Source organism: Engystomops pustulosus, chromosome 1 (genome assembly GCF_040894005.1).
Source record: "Engystomops pustulosus chromosome 1, aEngPut4.maternal, whole genome shotgun sequence".
Taxonomy (NCBI): Eukaryota; Metazoa; Chordata; class Amphibia; order Anura; family Leptodactylidae; genus Engystomops; species Engystomops pustulosus.
The window spans coordinates 75,055,144-75,077,067 of NC_092411.1; the positions used below are offsets into that span (position 1 = coordinate 75,055,144).

At 40.0% G+C, this 21,924-nt stretch overlaps 1 protein-coding gene across 2 annotated transcripts in view; it reads left to right on the forward strand.

Annotated features, from left to right (window-relative positions):
• Positions 1-21,924, forward strand: part of ADGRD1 (adhesion G protein-coupled receptor D1) — a 430,427-nt gene that overhangs the window by 271,269 nt on the left and 137,234 nt on the right. The window lies entirely within an intron of this gene.

Below are 21,924 nucleotides of genomic sequence, written 5' to 3' on the forward strand. Positions count from 1 at the left end.
CGGGTGCCCAGGCACGAGCACTCTCCTTTGGAGACGCCCTCCCATTGGTGATCGACGATGAATTAGCGCACTCACCAGCTTGGGGGGGAGTGGCTTTCTCCTTATAAAGCATGCGTGCACTATTGCGCGCATGGCTCAGTATTGCCGAGACTATGTCGGCGGCTGCACGAATAAAAACTGTGTGATGTGCAGCCGCGACACTATGTACACCTTAGACCAACCTTTTGCCTCTGATCACACAGCGCCCATTGACTGGGGCTGTAGATACGCGTCAGGTAGAATAGGCATAGGATACATAGATAGAATAGGATAGCTGACCGCCAATGTTTTCAGCATTCATGCAAATATCACTACTCGGCAGAGCTCTGTGATCTACAATCGGACGGGAGTACAATATAGCTATGAGAATATAGCAACACCTTAGTTCAGCAGTGGAGGAGGAGATATGAAGAGAGCAAGACTGTGGATACATATCTACCTTGTCTCACTGTCCCCACACTACTGAAAGCCTGAATAAAATTGTTAGTTCAGTGGCTGAAGAGTGGCCCAATTTTAAAGTTTATCATTAAATTTAATTTTTAAGTGTTCTCTTTTCAGGCAGATTTTCTATAACCATTTCTTGAACACAAATGATCAATTACTCTTTATTTTTTACTATTACAGGCAGTCCCCGGGTTACATTCAAGATAGGGTCCGGAGGTTTGTTCTTAAGTTGAATTTGTATGTAAGTCGAAACTGTATATTTTATAATTGTAGATCCAGACAAAAAAAAAAAAACTTGGCCCCAGTGACAATTGGAGTTTAAACATTTTTTGCTGTAATGGGACCAAGGATTATCAATAAAGCTTCATTACAGACACCTTACAGCTGATTATTGCAATCTGGGACTATAGTAAAGCAGTCAGAAAGCTTCACCAGAGGTCAGAGGGGTCTGTCTGTAACTATGGGTTGTCTGTAAGTCGGTTGGCCTTAAGTAGGCGATTGCCTGTACTATGTTTGGTTCACAATGCATAAAAACAAATGGTAGATTTCCTTTAATACATTATAAAATGTGTGTTTCCATTTCAGCAAATAAATATTATTGTTTGTTTAATGAAAAGTTCTACTATTTTCCATTATACTTTCTCTATGAATTCACCATGGTTTTCTAGATCTCTGCTTGCTGTCATTCTATTGGAACCCCCATTGTTTATTTCCAGTGGATAGAAATCTGTCCTGGTCATCCGATGTCACATTGGTGCACGGCTCGTTATAACACACAGCTCTAATTACTCTGTGATACTAACAAGCTTTGCACCTGTCATAATATAGTCTTAATATATGAGCCCAATGACTTTAATAAGAATGATATGGATATGAATAGATGTGAGGGCACTTCTACAACCCTGCAAAAAAACAGCACAATAAATGAGTATTTCATTTTGCCTGGCAAAACACTTAGGGGATCAAAGAAATAGATTTATTTTTTATTCCTGTTCCCCTTGAAGGTGACCATGTTGATTAAATTTGCATAATGGTGGCATGAAGCAGTATATTTATGCAAATGAGGTTACCCTACAGAGGTCCCTTCTTATTGCTGCACAAGCTGACAGTCTAGAATTGGCTTCTGGTCTTTACTGCATGGTGTGAACATGCTGATAACACGACTCTTTAATCATGCAACACAAGACAAATTGGCACCAAATATACTGGCTGTACCCGCGCGACAGAAGTCTTAAGAGAAACCGCCGGGATATTAATGAAACAAGACATGATTCAGAGTTTTAGGATAAGCAAGTAACGCCAGGCGTATTTCAATAACCTTCTTGGAGCATTGGCATGCAGATACAGAAAATGTCATTGTGTAGAAAATTGGATAGAAAAATAGAAACACAACAATGTGTGAAATAAATCTTATATGTAACAAGCTTTCAATGGTGGGGATCCTTATGCTGGAGTCCTACTTAAAGAAAAGTTCAGGATCTAAAGATTTCCAAAAGCTTGTGACTCAAAAAATGTAAATGGTGATGACATAGACTTTATGAAACTGAATTTATACACCATACACCTTTATATATGTTTTTTTCTAAGGCTACAGTTTCATTTATGTAAATAGAGGGTACAATAAGATGACACATGTACTAGTAAGGTACTTGCCGAATGATAAATGTGCCGAACTGTAATGTGTGAAAGTGTTCTAATGTGCAAGATCAGAGGGCATCTAAAGGAAGCAAAGAGCTGGATGCTTGCTAGAAAACAATCCTAAATATAATAGGATAACAGCCAGGTAAATGTTATGTATTACATGTATCAGTACCAAAGACATCTATACTAAAATATACACAGTAATTCATAAATGGCTAGGTGGCCAAACAATCTATACTCAATTGCTGTAAACGATGATATAAGTAACATGTCGATATGAAGTAGTACAATTTAATATTGTATTAAAATGTCCAATTGTTGATACAATTGGTTTTTAATATATTATTAAATTGTACAATTTGACATGGAGATATAACTTATAACAGTGGTGGCGAACCTATGGCACGGGTGCCAGAGGTGGCACTCAGAGCCCTCTATATGGGCACCCTTGCCATCACCTCAGGGCAGTTTTCGCCAGACAGGACTCAAAGCCTCCTGCAGTCTCAGGCAGCCCAGGACCCTAGTAGGAAGCGACAATAATCCAAACTTCTTCTCCTTCTTTCTACTGTATTGGTGTCCTCAGGGACATACAATTTAATCCTGTAACAGAGTGGGGAGTAATAAGTTACTGCTTAAATTGTTGCATCGACACTTTGCGAAAAATATGTCGGTTTTGGTTGTAGTTTGGGCACTCGGTGTCTAAAAGGTTTGCCGCCACTGACTTATAACATTGTTTACAGTAATTGAGCATAGATCATTTGGCCACATAGCCATTGAGGAATTCCTATCTATATATTTTAGTAAAGCTGTCTTTGGGGCTGGTACATTTATTACATAACATTTACCTTTATGTGTTAAAGTGTCCCTACAATGTGGTCTTCTAGACCACCCAAATGTTTATTTCGGAATAAGGGATTGTGAAAGAAGCACAGCTATCAGGAATTCTGCACATCCTTACTTCACTAGGTAAGTGAGCCCCCAATCTTACATCTTAGACCCCATAGCAGCTAATATGGCTGTCCATAAAACTGCCACCATTCATCACATATAAGGCTGACAAGACACCTTACAAAAATTATGCCCAGATACAATACAGCACTCGCTAATAAATCAATACATTTAATTAATGTTATGGAATTGTCAGAACACAAGAACACAATTAAAGTTTTAATATCAAAAAGAACAAAAGGTGTTATCATACAAAAAGGGTAACCATTAAACAGGCAGATACATATGTTGCAAAAATAACTGCTTGATAAAATAAAATGGATTAAAGCAGATCTTAATACATTACTTGATGTTATAAGTCTGGTGCCTGGGGAAGCAGAAATATACCATCAATCTATCCGCTAGGATCCCCCCAAAAAGGACAATGTTACATGATTTGTCGCTTTTGGCTGCACATAACTGTCAGACTAGCTATGGAATTACAGTACTCATGTAAAGTCAGTATCCATTATAGAAGTTGTCGAAAACCTTGCATGAAATAAGGGCTTACACAACCGGCACTATATCTTCAGGATCCAAAGGTTCACTGACAGATCCTTGGTAACCAACCGATTAAGAATTCCACAGGGCAATCAATTCCCAATACAGGAAGCTATTATTAGAATTCTGAAAAAAAATATGTAGTAATCTTAATAAAATGACTGTGTATTAGTTGAACGTCACTACAATCCTATCAGCTCTTGTCTAAATAAACCTGCATTTTCCCAGCTACCCCCACTGTTTTCTTATATTGCTTCCTATGCTTCAGTCTTCTAAAGTAACGATTCCCATGTTACTGCCTTCTATACGACTTGATTACGTCCTCCTTTGTTTTCCGCTGGAATTTTGTGACTCTAGTATCCTGTTATACTCCTTGGCATTAAATTGCATTGCCACTATTATTGTAACTTTCAGCCCAGCACATCACTTTTATGTCCCCGGTGTAAGTGTTCATTCTTCCAGTGGTATTTTCTCTGTGCCATTGATACATTGGCTTGGTTTACCTTCTTTCTGCTATTTAGTAAAGCAGTATTTTGCGTACCAGAGGGAATTGTAAATGCCCTTTGTAAGCTAAGTTATCTGGTTACAGTTAACAATGACATTTTATGTTAGGAATCATTCAGCAAGTGATTGTAGGCTGAACAGATAACGAGCAGGCACTACCAAGGTACAAAAATGATGCAACATCCACACATCCCAATAGATAATCCAGAAAAATAAAAAAAGAGAAAAGTTGGATGCGTACACAGGATCAATTAATCCGACAAATTTTTATTAGTACATCAAAAGACAATATATATCACAGGACAAAAAAAGTTAAAAAAAATTAAAAATACACCCTATAGATGTATGAAAGCTACCAAGGGCAATAAGGCCCTGAACTCCCTATCTCAATCAACAGATTGCACAAGTATACAAATGGTAATATCAAAATGTCAGGGTCCACATCAAACCAAATATCTGCCTAGATGTTATTATAGTGACCTGTGCAAAAAAGTGCATGAACTAAAGTGTCCTAAACAGGGCCGGCTCCAGGTTTCAGTGGGCCCTTGGGCGACAGAGCCTCAGTGGGCCCCTTTGCAGTAAACTGGCGTAGATTCATTTTATACAGCCTTCTCACCTACATAAGTTAATTATATGCAGCCCCCCCATGGATTAATTATATACAGCCCAGGCCCCGCTCACCACCCATAGTTTAATTGTATGCAGCTCCCCTCCCCCACATGGATTATATGCATCCCCCTCACCACCCATTATATGCAGCCCCCCACCTCTCCCCTCAAACATTATACGAAGCCCCCTGCATGCACCCCCCATTCATTATATACAGCCCCTCCTCATCCTCCCATTCATTATATACAGTCCACTCCTCACCCCATTCATTATATACAGCTCCTCCTCATCCCCTATTCATTATATACAGTCCCCTCCACATCCCCCCCATTCATTATATACAGTCCCCTCCACATCCCCCCCCCCCATTCCTCATATACAGCTCCTCCCCATCCCCCCCATTCATTATATACAGCTCCTTTTCATCCCTATTCATTATATACAGTCCCCTCCTCATAAACACACCCCCCCCCCAATTGGACTGGTAAATGTGAGCATTAAAAATAAAAGAATAGTACTCACCTCATTCTTGTTCTAGGTCCGGAGCTTCCCCCTCCGCTGTCTTCCTCCTCCTGCCGGCAGCCGCACAGCGTCCTGCAGCAGACGGAGCTTCACTTTACTGCGCGAGCATCCAGAGCGGCACTGCTGCTTCGGACGGGGCCTTCACCGCACGGCAGCGCCTTATGGCAAGCGGAGCGCCGCTTTACGGTGCCAGCACCCGGCACGGCCCGGCTGCTGGGGAATGAGATGTGGCCACGAGTGGGCCCTCCCAGGAGCTGTGGGCCCCGGCACTTGCCCGGGTTTGCCGGGTGCTGGCGCCGGCCCTGGTCCTAAAGCCTACTCATACTATACCCCTAGTAGAACAAATGGTGCCAGGTAACGGGGGATGAGAAAGGCAGGCAAGTCAGGTGGATAGGGAGTGGAGCGAGCCCCATGCGTATCGTCACCAATCCGGTGACTTCCTCAGGGGTAAGTGATGGTATGAGAACAATGGCCTGTTTATATGCAGAGAAGAGGTCCCCCGCCCCACAAAGAAGAGAATGTGATTGGTCACACACATACCTGCGGCGCCGGCTAACACATGGAGCGTTCGGTGTGAATGAACACTGCGCATGAGCGGAAGTAGGGCCGTCACGTGAGCAGTCAGGTGATCGGCCATAGAGACGGATTAAGTTTATGCGGAGCGCTTTACACCAGAGAATGTGTAGGTCACGTGATAGCTCACAGGCATGAATAGAAACGTAAAGGAGCTTATTAACATATGTATAAGAAAAAGAAGGTAAAGAATGTGTGTACTGCGTTATAATAAAACACCAAATGACTCATAGTAAATAACGACGCTAGTTACATGAATGTTGCCTTATGACGAAATGCAGACCTGCACTAAAAGGTGTGCGTCTGCATGAGGGGTATATAACAAATTGAATTTGCTATTGCAAAGTACTAATAATGTATCCATATATAAACATGAACAATGAATTACAGGAAAGAACGAATTATGAATGACGGTAGTAGGTGATATAGAACGCCGAATAATATATATAGCGCATATGAATGACGAAAGGAGAAAGTGTGGGCGAACAGTCCACAATGTGCAATATCATGGCGGAACAGAATCAAAAAGTGAATGCAATACAACACATATGCAGGCAATGTATGGCATAATAACCCTAAATTTACTACAACCTCAAAAATAGAATATAGTAGCAATTAATGTAGAAATATGTGACAAGCCGTAATAGGTGATTATATGCTAAAATGGTGGAGGTAAAATAACCTGCATTGCATGGCAAAGATATCTGGAAGCATCAGGTGTTCATGGAATCAATAATACATAATGAAAGCATAATATAACCCCAACCAGAATGGGAATTCTCGCCGCGGCCGTATGAGACCAACCACACTCCCCAGAACGGGGGAACCACATCCAAGCACAAGTAATAGTATAAATAAAGTAAATATATATTTAGTGTATATATATATAGAGCAGGCACTACGAGAGCGAATGGCTGACATCAGTGTCAGCTGCAATGACAGAAAAGCAGCGAGTAAATACTATGCATTATGGTACGTTCAAAACAAGAAAGGTACTAAGTTGAATGCATAGCAAAAGGGAGAGATTATGTCGACAACATGAATACTCGGGTAATATTTACAAAGTAGTAAATGAGGGGCAAAGTGGCCCTCAACATAGTCCTGGTCCCAATTTCTTTCAAACATGGAGAATGGAGGTCATGGGGCCCGTACAGCCAGATATTCTATCAAGAAATAGTTGTCAGTTGCATAATAAACGACAGAATAAGATGGTGATCCATGAGGGTGCATAATCCTTATAACTGGAATAGATAAGGCTTTGTATATGAACCTGAAACTCAGCAAGAAAAACAAATGAGTAGATGATCTTACAAGAACAGTGGTGCTCATCGAGTAACACGAAAATAATAGCGAGCAGCGTAGATAGCCAAGGGTGATGGGCGGAAGAGAAAGTATTATAAATATAAAACCTGTGTATGATGAAGAGGGACACCATCATGTGAGGTGACTTAAGAGAGGTGGACAAACCATCCCAATGTTTGTGGGATCAAAAAACGAATGAAAAAATGAAAAAGGCAAGTAAGGATCCCCAAAAAAGTGAAAATTGTGAAGGTTAAAAAAAGTTGAAAAAAAGGTGGAAGACGTGAACCAAAAAAGGAAAACAAAACGCATGGACAATAAACACACTTGCCGAGTTCAGGAGCATATGAGTTGGCAGCTTCTTAATAGGAAGACATCATGTTCAAACCATACGATTATGGACTCCGAAGGCGAACTGAAATCAAAATTAAATAAGTACAAAGAAAACCAAGCATGATGTACACAAAGTATCAATTAGTTTAAAGGGGCTTGTAGAACCCAGTGAACAGGAGGTCCTCGTTCAAGCCAGAGGGCACTTGGCTGCCCAAAGAAAAAATCCAGCGACTCTCAGTGCACAAAAGTGCCGTGGTGATGTCCCCCCGCGTGAGTTGGGACGAACCCAGTCCAAACCCACTACCTGGATGCCCTCCGTTTTGCCCTGATAGTCAAACCCACCACCTGGAGGAAATGTCTCCTCCAGTTAATACTTTGAAGGATGTTTTGCTCATTATAGAGTTTATTTTTTAAAAACAGACAGCAAAACATTACATTTTTTTTCAAAGCAGTTTTTTTTTCTGATTAATTTGTCCTATTTTCTGTCTAGGGTTAAATGGGTCACCATCTTGCCTTAGGGTCTCTAAAAACAGTGAGACCAGCAGCACACAGACAGGCTACAGTACCATGGACAGGTCGCTGTGTGTATCATAGTAATATTTGATGCAGGGAGTCCCTGCTTTCCCACAAAACAGAAGTCATGAACTGTAATCTTGATTGCAGTTTGTTGTTGCTTTTTTACAGGCAACAAGGGCCTCTTGTATATACAGTATTACCATTATGCAGGGTCTTTTCCACCATGGACGAATCAAGGTCATGTGCTGTTTGTCTTTGTGATATGCCTTACAATAGCCTCATGGACATTGGAAGCAAAAATCTAAGCCAACTCATTCCGTTTTAGGAAAAGTTTTATGGACATGCTCTGTGCAGATTAGAGGTATAAATACACAGTATGACATTATCTACTGCCAGTGGTGATGGAATGATGATATTTAATCTTTTTCTTTAATACCTTCCCGAAAGTAATAGTACTGCATGTTGGGAAGTGACACAGCCTCACAAGTGAAGCCAGTGCTAGAAGCTGCCGTTGTGGACTATAATTCATGCTTGATTGTATTGTGTAAGAGGCTTCTGCATGTCTGCCCCCATGATTGGACCCTTATCTTCCCTGTTGAATATGGGGGATTTAAATTATCCCATGGCAGCCCAGGGTTGATGATGGTCCACAGGTCTTTCTGATGCCACTGCATGTCAGATACTGCTTCAGCGTCACCATGCTATGAGAATTACAAAACTCTGCAATATCGGTATTGCTTGTTTAATTTCAACGGTATAGAAAAAAAAAGGTGAAAAATAAGGGAAAAAAGTTTTAATTTAAAAAAAACCTCAGCATTCTCTGACAATTACACTATACTGCAGTTTCACTTGAAAAACTGGTGAAAAAAAGGTTTTTAATTTTTAAAACTTACTAAAAGTTAAGGGTTGCAGTTTCTCAAATGGGGTAATTTATAGGTTTTTATTATTAAGGCCTCTCAAAGCCACTTGAAAGTTGAACAGGTCCGTCAAAGCAATTTACATGAAAATGTAAAAAAAATGTTCCTAAATGATGCTTAAAAAATTATACCAACATAAAACAGACATAGGGTAAATGTTAGTTAAGTTATTTGGCTTTGGTTGTATGCCACTGTAAATGTAGTGTTCTGAAAATGTTTTTTCATTTTTTTATTTTAAATAAAAAATAAACACCAGGCATATCACCCAAATTATTCAACTTACATGAAGTACACTGGGGAAATGTAATAATGCCTTTTGAAAGTGAGTGCCACAAAAAGCTTGGTTTGCTGTCCCTCAAGCCTATTTTTTCGTTTCCTAATGTCATTGTGACTTTTTTCCCCATCAGTTTTTTAAATGTATTGTTTCCCTAAACTGATCAGAAGCAGGTCTATGAACTTCCACACCCCTTTCTGGTTTTGACGGTGTATTTTTGATGCTTGTGAGTTTTACTTTAATTATGCCTAATTTATAATGGCCGTGAAAAAACACACTTAGGCTACATTCACACGAACGTATGGGGGACGTATATACGGCCGACGTATATACGGCCCATATACGTCCCCCCATACACTCCTATGGGCGCACGGCACCCTACGGGAGCGGTACGGTGCAGCACACGTGCGGCACCGCACCGTTCCGTACCCGGGAAAAAGATAGGACCTGTCCTATCTTTTCCGTAATACGGGGCCGTGCGCCACAGTTGCTACACTGCCGTTGCCCGCTACGGTACGGTACGGGCGGGCAACGGCAGTGTGAATATAGCCTAAAGTGGTACCTCAAAAAACAGACCAAGTGTCGAAAATCAGTACATTACCCAAACGTAAGACTCTGTAAAGGGTTTGAGTGGCTTCTGCAGCAAGAGTTTAAAAAGCTAATCTTCTGGTGACACAATGGCCCAAAAATATTAAAAGTGGTGCAATGTGCCTAGTTTTAGCTTGCTCTTTCTTTTTGCAAGTTGTGACACATTATTTAATATTGTCGCATGCTCTTAGTTGATCCGTTGAGTATTCAAGATGTTTCGCACATTAGTAAGGCAAACTAGGAGCACACACTACCACACCCCTTTAAGTACACAGAATTAAAAAGTGTCTGACAAAATGCAACTGAGACACAATTGTGGCGCCCGTACATAACAAATACATGTGCAAGCTCCCAAGAAAATGTTTTATTTGCAAACAAGAACAATTAACTGGCACAGACACAATAATATATCTCCCCCATTCTCTTCAATGCTAAGTTCTCATCTATGTCAGTTTCCACTAATTGGATAAACAAGGGAACCGCACACTGATGTGTAAGGTGGAGCTCTCAGCCCAAGTGTCAAAAGAAAAAAAACGTAGCACACACCCATTGAATTATTTTGTTTTTCTTATTCAAGTGCTTTATATACAAGTGCTTTATATACAAGTGCTTTATATACATCTCCACCATTAAATTGGTATATTTGGATATGAAGAAAACAGATTATGTTGTACTTTTCTGCAACATTTTGGTCATCCCGACCTTTGTCAAGCTAGATCTATATCTAGAGAGAAAAAGTTTCCAGTAATAACTCATCCATTTAAAATAAAACAAAAAAAATAGTTGTACATATTCATTAAAATAACTTCTATCCCAATAACTTCTATCCCACCCACACTCCCAATGATGATAATCCAGCCCTTTGTGCACAGTCAGTTCCCTGTACATAGGAATGGTAGAGGGTATTCATTGACTTGCGGTTCCCCTTGCTGCCCTGGGAAGTAATGGGCAGTATAGAAAAAAAAGAAAAAGGGTGCATGACTACATCCCTGGTACACAATTTCCTCAAATATAAGATTTCTCAGTTGAACTTTTGATGGAATGTAACTAATAATTGTTTTCTATATGGATAATTTATAAAGTTTTGGGCAGACTGTATCTATATAACCAAATACTGATACAATCAATGCGATCTTAAATAAAAACTTGTTTTATCCTCCATCATTTTATGAAATGAAGGGAATGGGTTAAGCATATGAGAATTAAGACTGAATAATAAAAAGGATATCATAAATGAGGTGACAAGTGTTAAAATCCCCCACGAGGAAGAGGATGGGGCATATTGGCTGCTGCTGACTGTAATGAGTGCCGCACAGAGGAGCGGGACCGTGATCCAAGCAGCTGCGAAGGTTCACATATTGTCAGAGCAGCTTCTTTTCTACAGGGATCTCAGCAGTATGGTTAATTCAGAAGTGCAAATGAATAGATCAGTACAACCATAATATGCTTTGGAGAGAGAATTCATTGCATTAAATAATATTCATTTCATAATATAAAGTCGGAATTTAGCTTTTAACAAATGAGAATTTTGATAACATTTCAGTTTAATATGTTAATTAATTTTCAGTTTCCATAATATTAAAATGTAGATACAAGTTCTTCAATAACACATCTCTATTCATGGAACCTAGTATTCCACAGGGGGAGCACACACACAACTGTATATACTATATGAATCTAGATGTCTGGTTTAATAATGGATATACTTCCATGTGTGCAGGGAATGCCTAACAATTCCCTAGAAAATATACTAGTAACAGCTTCTCCTTTACCCTATAGGACAGTACATACAACATATTCTAGATATCACGTATACTGCCCACACCAGTATGCCTTTAAAAATTGGTCACTAAAGGGAATTTATTGGCAGTTTTCTTACCTTTTACTTAATAAAATGATTGCCTCATAAAGTTACAAAACTGTCCAGGCCATTAAATGGTTAATCATTTGTAATGAGGGCTGTATGGCACAGTAGAGCAGAGTTCAGTTAATAATGTGCTCTATGTAAAGGTTACCGTATAGGTTGTTATGCAGTAACCTACCCTTGAACAGAAAGTCATCTGACACCAAATTGTATTAATTCCATGGTTGGACCTTTGGATTGGCTGTCCCTAGTCATGCTTTAAGGTTTGTTTGAGAGCTGACCCAGGCAGGTTGAATGGTGTTCCTATTTTCCCTTGGCAGGACAGTTTTCTAATATTGTATCACAAAGTGATATCCTATTTTTCTATATGTGGTTGTTTTATTTTTCTAAATTGCAGCCTAAAAAGGTGTTGTTTACATGGGATAATAATAAATAATTGGTTTAATAAAAATTGTGTCTTAAGTTTAGGGTTGGTAATTGCACTTTCCAATATCAAGCATTTACAGTATGTCTCAACATTGAATGATCACATGGTCCAGTTCACATCTCTGTTTCTCAGTTATTTCCATCAGTTATTGTGAGCCAGAATCAGATATAGTTAGAGACGCAAGTCTATCCATTTTAACTTACTTTTGTGTAGTTGCTTCACCGGCTTTTGACTCATTATTACTGTTGCAAATAAGTTAACTTAAACAGCTTTCTATAGATGGAGTTTAACTTCTGCAGTCATTTGTTGCAAGGCTTGTTGCAAGGCTTGTCAGACATTGTTCTAAAGCAGCGGTGCAGAACTGGTGGCCCTCAGGCCACATTTGTCCTTCAGATCCCCGAGTTGTGGCCTTGACCCTGCAATCCTGCTGTCTGACTTATGAGTACTCTCATCAGTGTTGGAAGCACTCATCAGTTCAGGAGGCTGGGAGTAACGAGTACAGCAAGTTCTAACTGCTCTTGGGTCCTCTCCTGCTGCTCTGCACTCTGTACTCACGCTGGCTCTATGCGCTGGTGTTAGGACCCAGAGCAGAGAGTTGCATGGAACAGCACCCGGCGTGACTCTGCATTGGGTCCTGACGCTGATGCATACTTTTGGGGTTAGGACACTGAGTAGAGCAGTGCCTGGAGCGTGAAAGAAGTTCCTTTATTGTGCAGGGTGGGCAAGAAGATCATAATAGATCTGTCCTGAGGTCTCCAATTTATATCTGGTCTGAGGTCTGCCTTGTCTGATTTCTCCAGGATATATCTCTGGTCTGGGGTTATCCAGTATATATCTGGTCTGGGGGTCGTCATTATAGTTAGTCAATAAAAAAGGGAGTCCAGCTTACCCCATATCAATTAATAATGTATGTTCTCCAGAGCACAGTAACACCTTGCTGGAAAGTTGCAACGTATGAGCTCAAACGTTCCAGTTCAAATGAAGGAAAACCAAAGCCTTTATTTCAACTCAACGTGGCACGCAATAGCATATTTACATGTCATAGGGCAAAAATCAACGCGTTTGAAGCATAAGTTGTGTTCTTACTTATTATTTCAGTATGAGGGGGAGAGCGACAAGGAGCTTGTTAAATATCTGCTCTGGTAAGTAGATCCACCCCTCACACCAACCTCACAACTTCTGATGAACAATAGTTGCTGAGCTTATTATATTACAAACATTAAAAACATTAAAAATATGTTAAAAAAGAATCAATACTTAAGCATTACACAGAGAAATAAATATCCAAGTTCCACTGTTTTGATACACATATCAGGCTTCCATTTCAGTCACGTGACAATATCATGTGACTGCTGTTGACAAGTATATCGGGTGGAGGGTTAATGTAATTTCCAATTCATAGATCATTGCCAGAACAATGCGGACACCACCCGGGATCAAATATGGAAAAACAGGTAAGTATTGATGGCTTCTGGAAGAAGCGGTAGTCTCCAATATATAGTTTCCAGTATATAGCTGGTTTGGTAGTGTCCAGTATATATCTGGTCTGAATGTCTCCATCACATGTTTGCTCTTAGGTCTTTAGTATATGCCTGTTTTGAGGTTTCTGGTATATGTCTAGTCTGAAGTCTGCAGTATCTATCTGGTCTGGGGTCTCAAGTATATGCCTTGTTTAAAGAGAACCCATCAGGCAAATTAACCCCCAAAACTTAATATATATTCAAAAACTTCCATGAGAAAGCATTGCCCTCTACATGCCTGTAAACTTAAACAGTCAAGATGTCCAATCAATCTTTATCATATTTAGCTGTTCAGCTTATTCATGGAAGGCACAGCCACACCCCCAGTGCTTGACTGACAGCCTGTATAATGGTGTGAGGTATAATGGTGTAATGGCTCCTCAATGTGCTTCCTGGTGCTGGCGGCCATGCCCCCTGCAGCCTTTGTGTGTATCGGAGAGATACAACAGCTCCAGGTAGCCATGTTATAACAAAACATGTCAGGTTCATGTGTAGCTGATGTCTGTTTCTCACACATGTGTATCTGAGAACATGTCAGGCACTTGTGTAGCTGATGTCTGTGTCCCTCACATGTGTATAGCAGAACATGTCAGGCACTTGTGTAGCTGATGTCTGTGTCTCACACATGTGTATAGCAAAACATGTCAGGTACTTGTGTAGCTGATGTCTGTGTCTCTCACATGTGTATAGCAGAAAACAGCATGTCAGGTATTGTGTAGCTGATGTCTGTGTCTCTCACATGTGTATAGCAGAACACAGCATGTCAGGTATTGTGTAGCTGATGTCTGTGTCTCTCAGATGTGTATAACATGTCAGCAGGTAAAACACTAGCAATGCTTTACTAAACATTAGCAGACATGAGCAGAGGGAGGAGAAGGGAGGGGTAACAGGGGTAACGTCACTTCCTCCATGTGCCCAACCTCATTTACATAATAAAGAAATTATGATTTTAGAATGAATTATGTATGGATTGACTAGATAAAGACTGGGATGGAATCCATGTGAGCTGCTCCAACAGGTAGTGGTGACAGGACTAGTGACAAAGACCTGATGACAGGTGTCCTTTGAGGTTTCCAGTATATATTTGGTCTGGCAGTCTACAGTATATATCTGGTATGTGAGCTGCATTATATGTCTGTTCTGGGGTCTTCAGTATATGCCTAGTCTGTATGTATGGTCTTGGGTCTCCAGTATAGGTCCAGTCTAGGGTCTCAAGCATATATCTCTAGTATATATCTGTCATCTGCCCTGGGGGTTCCCAGTATTTGTAATTTCTGTGGTGCATTTGTTTTGTATTATATTGTGATTGCTGCCACATTTACTGTGGTTGGTTACTACTGCAGCCCTGTCCATTGGAGGAGTATGACAATGCGACCCTGGGACCAATAAAGGTTGTGCCTCCCACTTTTTATAGAAGTGTCCTTGTGGAGATGTATACATTAAACACAGATATTGTACCTGCGCTTAAACCAGTCCTATAAAGAAGTGTTACATTCTACAAAGTAATTGGTATTGGAAGAGTTATTTCCCTTACATTTGTTATGGTGATCAGGGTGACATATGAGTTGCAATAACCAAGCAATCTGCTTTTTTCTTTGTTTATTTTCCTTGAGCCACAGTCAGAATAGTTTGATTTGGCTGAACAAGTAGACCGTGTGATACTGCCAAACACATCCCCGAACTCCACCATCAACCAGCATATTTGTCAGGGAATCCATAAATAGATGTGAGTTAAAGTCAAAGTTCATCATTGCACGGGATCCCTCCGTCAGTGTGTTATGACCTGGGTATTTTCTAACATGTGGAAACTAAAGTCTGCTGTTTTATCTCATGGAACTACTTTTATGACCTTGTAAAACGTCTGTGTGGTGTATGGACTCTTTATTACTCAATCAAGTAAATGCTACACTTTGCTTGAATTGGGAAAAGCAGACATTTAAAGATATAAGGTATTTGACTTTTTCTAAGTATAACTTTAAAGGGAATTTACCACAAGGATGAAGGCTTGTAAATCAAGTACACTGACATACTGGTGTGTGCTCCTTCTGACAGGATCTGCTCTTCTTGTAGCTTCTTCTGCCCTTGTTTTAAAGAAATAAAGGTTTTAACAATTATGCAAATGAGCCCAAAGGGTACCAGGCTCCATTGACATCTATAGAACCTGGGTTAATTTGGAAGTTTTAAAACCTTTTTTTGTAAAAACAAGCTAGAAGCTAAAAGCAGAACCTGACAGAGGGAACGCACACCAGCATATAAGTGTGCTTGGTTTACAGTCCTTCATCCTGGTGATAGATTTCCTTTAAACATTTGCATTTTAATCATATGGTTTTTCTGTAGACATTGTGGCTCATTTACTAAGGGTCCGTGGACTGCATTTTCATCGGGTTTCCTGACTATTTCCGTGTTGCGCCGCATTTAACAGGGGTTTTCGGTGCATGTGATCGGATTTTGGTGTATCGGCGCCGGCTTTCACTCGGGGGGGCGGGATTCCGGCAATCCGATGGACCACGTACGGGATTTAACAACGCAAATTGTGTTGCAAGACATGCACTCCCATACACCGGGAAGAAGGTGAACTCCGGCGGACCTGAGTGGGGGAAGCGACAGATGCAGGATCTCGGGCGCACGATGTTGGTGAATTGCACTGGACTTTTTCTTCGTCGGACCGTCCGTATCGGGGATCACGACAGGATCAGGTAAGTTAATGTGCCCCATTGTGTCATTCAGTTTACTACTATGTATAAATTCTAAAATTAAAGTAAAAACAACACTTTAAGACTTCATACCAAAGTTGTTCACATGTTCATCTGAAGTCTTGAGTACCATTTTTTATTTCATGATATGGTATTACAATGTCTGTGGATAAAACCACAATCATTTAACTTGTAGATTGAACCATTCTGAATTTTTATGTATAAATTTTGTATTTGACAAGTAACTTTATACTATATCATTAATATCAATGATATTTGTGTAATGTTTTCATAAATCCTAAACTTAAAACTATATGTAATATATCCCGTTGTAACAGGTTTTTTCCTATATCAGTGTCACCTTTACTGTCGGATCTTAGTGAACATGAAATTGTTTGGGTTAACAATCAATACGCGTCTCAAGATAGGTCATATTTATCAGACTGGTTTTGGTCTAAGACCCACAGGACAGGCAGTCACCTATTTGGCCAATGGTGTGGTTTCCCGAAAGACTGACACCCCCTTGATTAGACAATTATTCTCTATTCTGTTGGTAGGGAATATACTTATATACTTACTTCGAGTATAAGCCTAGTTTTTCAGCACAAAAAAATGTGCTGATAAAACCGAACTCGGCTTATACTCGGGTAAAAAAAATTTAAATAAATCAAAACTCACCTTTCCGGCGGCCCCCGTAGATCTTCTGTGGGATCCATCCGGCAGCGCCGGCAAGTCCGTGCGACGTCACATGATCTGACGTCAGTCGCAGCTTTTGCAATGCTATTGTTGAGCTCCACGACGGGGGGTGGAGGGGTGGGTCAGCTATATACACTGGGGCTGGGCCTGTCAGGCTTTATACACTGGGGCAGGGGCTGGCAGGCTATATACACTGGGGCAGGGACTGGCTGGCTATATACACTGGGGGAGGGGCTGGCTGGCTATATACTGTGGAGGCTGTGATCAATGTATATTCCACCCTCGGGTCGGCTTATACTCGAGTATATACGGTATGTTTTAAATGGGAAACCCCTTTAAAGTATATAATCATTAGTCTTAGAAGGTCTCAGTGCAAAGCTACTATTGAAGTTAGCCATCAGGGGCTTTCTTGGAACCAGTAGTGATTGGTCTTGTTTTTATCATGAGGCATTTTTTGGTAGATAATTTGAAATTGACCAGTTAGTCCCTGCTGTTGGAGGTAATGGCTGCTCCCCTGATTCATCTATTAAAGCAGCCTGATCCTAAAGGGGTTAAGTCTCTAGAAAGAAAAAAATATGCAAATGAGCCAGAATGAAAAATCAATCCATCCAATGAAATAATAACAGCACAAATCATGTTAATCTACAATCTACATTTCGTTCCAAGGCCTCCTGACAAAGTGAGCGTCCCATAAAAGGTTTGGAGGAATGTATAGTACGAACATAATATAATATGTTATTATGCAAACCCTTTTCAGCCATAGCTGTGCGTATGGTCTGCTGCGGATGTTGACTTTTACTAAGCTTTATTTGATTGTTCATATGACCTCAAAGATCACATCTAAAGACTGACAATAGCTCTGAAAGTCTAAGCTGATTTGCTATGCACTCCATTGCGGTATGCCAGCATGGATACTAGCAGAATAAATGGCTAATAAGACTATACCTCGCTCTTATTGCTCTCTGTGCTAGCTGATTATGAGAAACATTGAAATGGTATTGTAACATTTATACAATGGTCTTTTTCACTTTATTTCATTGAATACAGAGATGTAGGAAAGGGACTCAAAAAAGCACAGTAAGAGGTTTTAATGGGCAGAATCTGAAACACTGCCTTGAGATGTCACATTCATGTTATGATGTTGATTGTGGAATCCATGGTCAGACAATGAACTTCTAAAAAGAGGTTCTGGGGGTTATTTCTCATACGCTAGTGGATGGTGAACCAGCCTATGATGTTCTCTCTGCACCTCCTGTGTACCGGATATTTCAGGAGGCTCAGGTCTACTTATATATATGAAGGGCGGACCACCTTTCTGCAATTTTACAACAACTTCCTGCCTGGTGTAAACTGGTGCTTTAACCTGTGCCTGTTAAGGCCTGAACAAATGCAGGCTATAGCTAGTGTACAGGCGAGGGGGAGTTAAATTGCGCTTATTTCAGGGCTTGTTCGCCAAAAAGCTGGTGTTAAATATTGTCCAATATATTCAATTATATTAATTATGATTTATTAATTTATTAATCATAAAGATGTGATTACGCCTTACTATTCGTTACAAATTTCAACATATTCCATGATAAATTCTTCTACTATCATAACTCCAACAAACATTCAACTTGTCACCCAAATTTCCTGGATGTCTCAATGGCAAATTCTCCAAACAATGTAATCGATGTATTCCTCTAATTGTAGTGTGAATAAGGCTTTACATAGCTATATAAAAAAGACTTGGATTAGAACAATATAGAAGCATGGCAGCTAGTATTTCCAATGTAGTGATGTGAGTATAAGTCATTATAATAATGCAGAGGCTCTTGTGTACTTTGATGTTGCGCTGATGTATGAGTTATCTAACAGCCTTTCTATTGTTCCGTCCGGAACTTTGTACAGGCCTTAAATGAAAAAGAAATGCAGTCATAGCGTTTTTATGTCACACAGTTCTGGCATGTTCTCCCAGCCTTCTGCTTGCTACAGATTTCTCCCAGTCAGCTCTTGCGAGCAGGAGGAAGGGGTAAGCAATGTAAAGCCATATCACACTGCAGAACCTACACTGGAGAACACACATACTGAGATCACAGAAGGCCGAATTGTTTAAGAAATTTGTACAGGGAAATTCGGCAGTGTGTTTTCCCACAACAGTTTTGTGGCCTTGCAAAGATATAAATCTGTAATTCTAACCTCAGCCATAATGGGAGTTTTGTCTCTGCATATGGATGAAATGTGTTCAGATCCTATCCAAGGTGATGCAAATATTAATTACCAGAGCTTACTTGCAGTCACATTTTTATATGAGAAATGAAGTCTCCTGCAGGAAGAGGTACTGTATGTATTTGCCTATGCAGACAACTATATGGAAGAGATACTACATACTATACGGAAGAGACACAGCATACATGGCTGTCTTAGACCGACAAAACATAAATATACATACTGTAATATCTCAAACCTACAAACTGTTCAAGATCTCTTTACACATATAGAACACTTATGTATAAAACTGAGCTAATTACATTGTGTTATACAAGACGAGAAGGGTTTTCTTTATTCTCTTTATATTTGGAGTTGTTTCATGGAATTATAGCATACCTGGAATAAATCATTGTTTGGTACTTATAGGAATGTGCCAACTGTCCCTCAAAGCTTTTCTAGTTTATAAAATTTGCACATGGACCTTGATCTTATGAATTTCATTTCTCCTCATTGTTTCAATGTGACACATATTTGTGGCAGTTGTGCTTTCCCACACACATGCGGTGCCATTTTTCATGTAAATAGGAATAATGCTTATAAAGGCCTTTGAGCTATTTTTATTATTCATGTAAATTCTTTCAAAGAGATGTGTTGTACCGTCAATACGTTTTCAACCTTGGAAAGAAGTGCATTTGTCTACAAGAACAGAAGGAGAAGTAAATGGTTTGTTTTTCAGTCATATTGTTCATAATTATTATTGAAGTTATTAGTAGAATACAATGAGCTTTGTGAGCCTGTTCCAAGTCAACACATCTAGCAGGTGGAAAACTGGAAAGGGTTAAAACTCTTCTTCTACCACCTTTTGCGTAAAAGGTTGTTATACGCATTCTTTTTCAGTCTGTACATTTTAGATATAACATGGGCTCACAACAAATTAATTGCACATCATGATGGACACACTTTTTGATGGAACTGTTACTTTTCAAAGCTTGTCATAGTGTGATTGTCCTGTGTTAACATTCTGCATGGGTTCTGAGCTTGAAATATTTTGCTTTGATTTCCTTCCAAACTTCCAACTCTTACTGGATCAATATGTTTCCAATGGAATAACCCATAATGAATATTATATCTGACAAATGGAAATTCAACTATGATGCCCTTGGAGTACAGTGATAATCTAAGTGCACATTGGTGCTCAATATGTGGGTGTCACTACCACGCCCCTTTAACTGCTCTTTTCTAAAGTGTCACACAAAGAGCAAATGCAACACAAAAGTGGTGATATATCTGGGCCAACAACTAAGTCTGTAGTGCTGTAGTGTTAGTTAACACAGAGGACAGCCCCTTTTATGAGCAACTAAGGGTTCATTCACACACGGTATGCCCTCCGTGCGGGCACACTGCCGTGTGCTGGAGAGGAGGAGGAGGTGAACCCTCCTCCCTCTATAGAAAATAGCGGCACACGGCCGCACACACGCCGAAAGATAGAGCATGCTCTATCTTTTTGGGATGTGCGGCCCGTATCTGCGCCACGCCGCTATTGCTGTCTATGGGGACGTACATGCGGCCGCAAATTTGCGACCGCATGTACGTCACCGCAGACGGCCATGTGAATGAGCCCTAAATAAGCTAAATTAACCAGTTGTTTATCTGTAGTTCATAGACTTATATCAAAATAGAACACCATAGAACCATCAAAATATTTGTAAAGCGCTACGGAATTTGATGGCGGTATATAAATAAAAACTCATTTATTGTGGCACAGTGGAGCTCCCTACCAGAGATAGACACTAAACTGTCTAGTACAAATTGTTCTCTCCCTGCAATGGAGAAACGTAGCTCTACCAGATCAATATGGCTCACTGTATAGCTGTAAGCGCTATATCGATTAATAGATACATGTTTAAATAATTCAAAATTGTTGCCTTTCACTTAGAAGATTTATGGAAGTTAAGATTGTGCAGTTTTATCACAATGTTTATGAAAGGCAATATTAATCTGAAATATAGGGAGCCAAGATGCTTGGTCTCCTGTTGCTTATCTGTATCAGGCCATTAATGTAGCCTGCGGCTGGTCTTCCCATTTCTTTTTTCCACATTAGGCCCGACAGTAGGTTTTTAAAGTTAACATAAGAGATTGAAGAATCAATGCTTTCTGTAGAAGATTTACAGTGGATAATAGGAATTCACAAATATTGGAGAATCAATTGAGAGGAACATTTTTTTAAAGGGTACTTATTAGTGGATTGAGACCCCCACTGGGAAGTACCGAGAAGGGATAGAAGCATTCACTAAAGAAATGGCTTCCTACATTTCTTTGTCTTTGCGCAGCTGAGTTATCAACTGTTTGATTCCTAGAAAGTCCATAGACTTTCTATTATTCCCGACTTATTTGGGATACACAGTGCTCAGGTATACACTTTGGTCATTTTATTTTATCAATCCATGAGATTTCCATAAATTATGACAGGTATCTAAATCAACGTGATTGCAGAAATGCTGATGTTCTTATTCCTTATGGCTCATGTAGATGGTTACAGTCATGTATATGAGGCTGTATGATAGAATGTGTGCAGGAAGCCGATTGGCGTCATCAGGTGACGCTGGCCTTATGGGCCATACTGAGCTACACTATAGACCTATAGGCAATCATTGTGCTGTTGTATAGTGTTTTTCTACAGCACCATATTTTATTTATAGATATTGGGGCTAATTTACTAAGAGTCTGAATCACGCGTTTTTGTCGGGTTTTCCGAATATTTCCAATTTGAACTGTATTGCCCTGGGA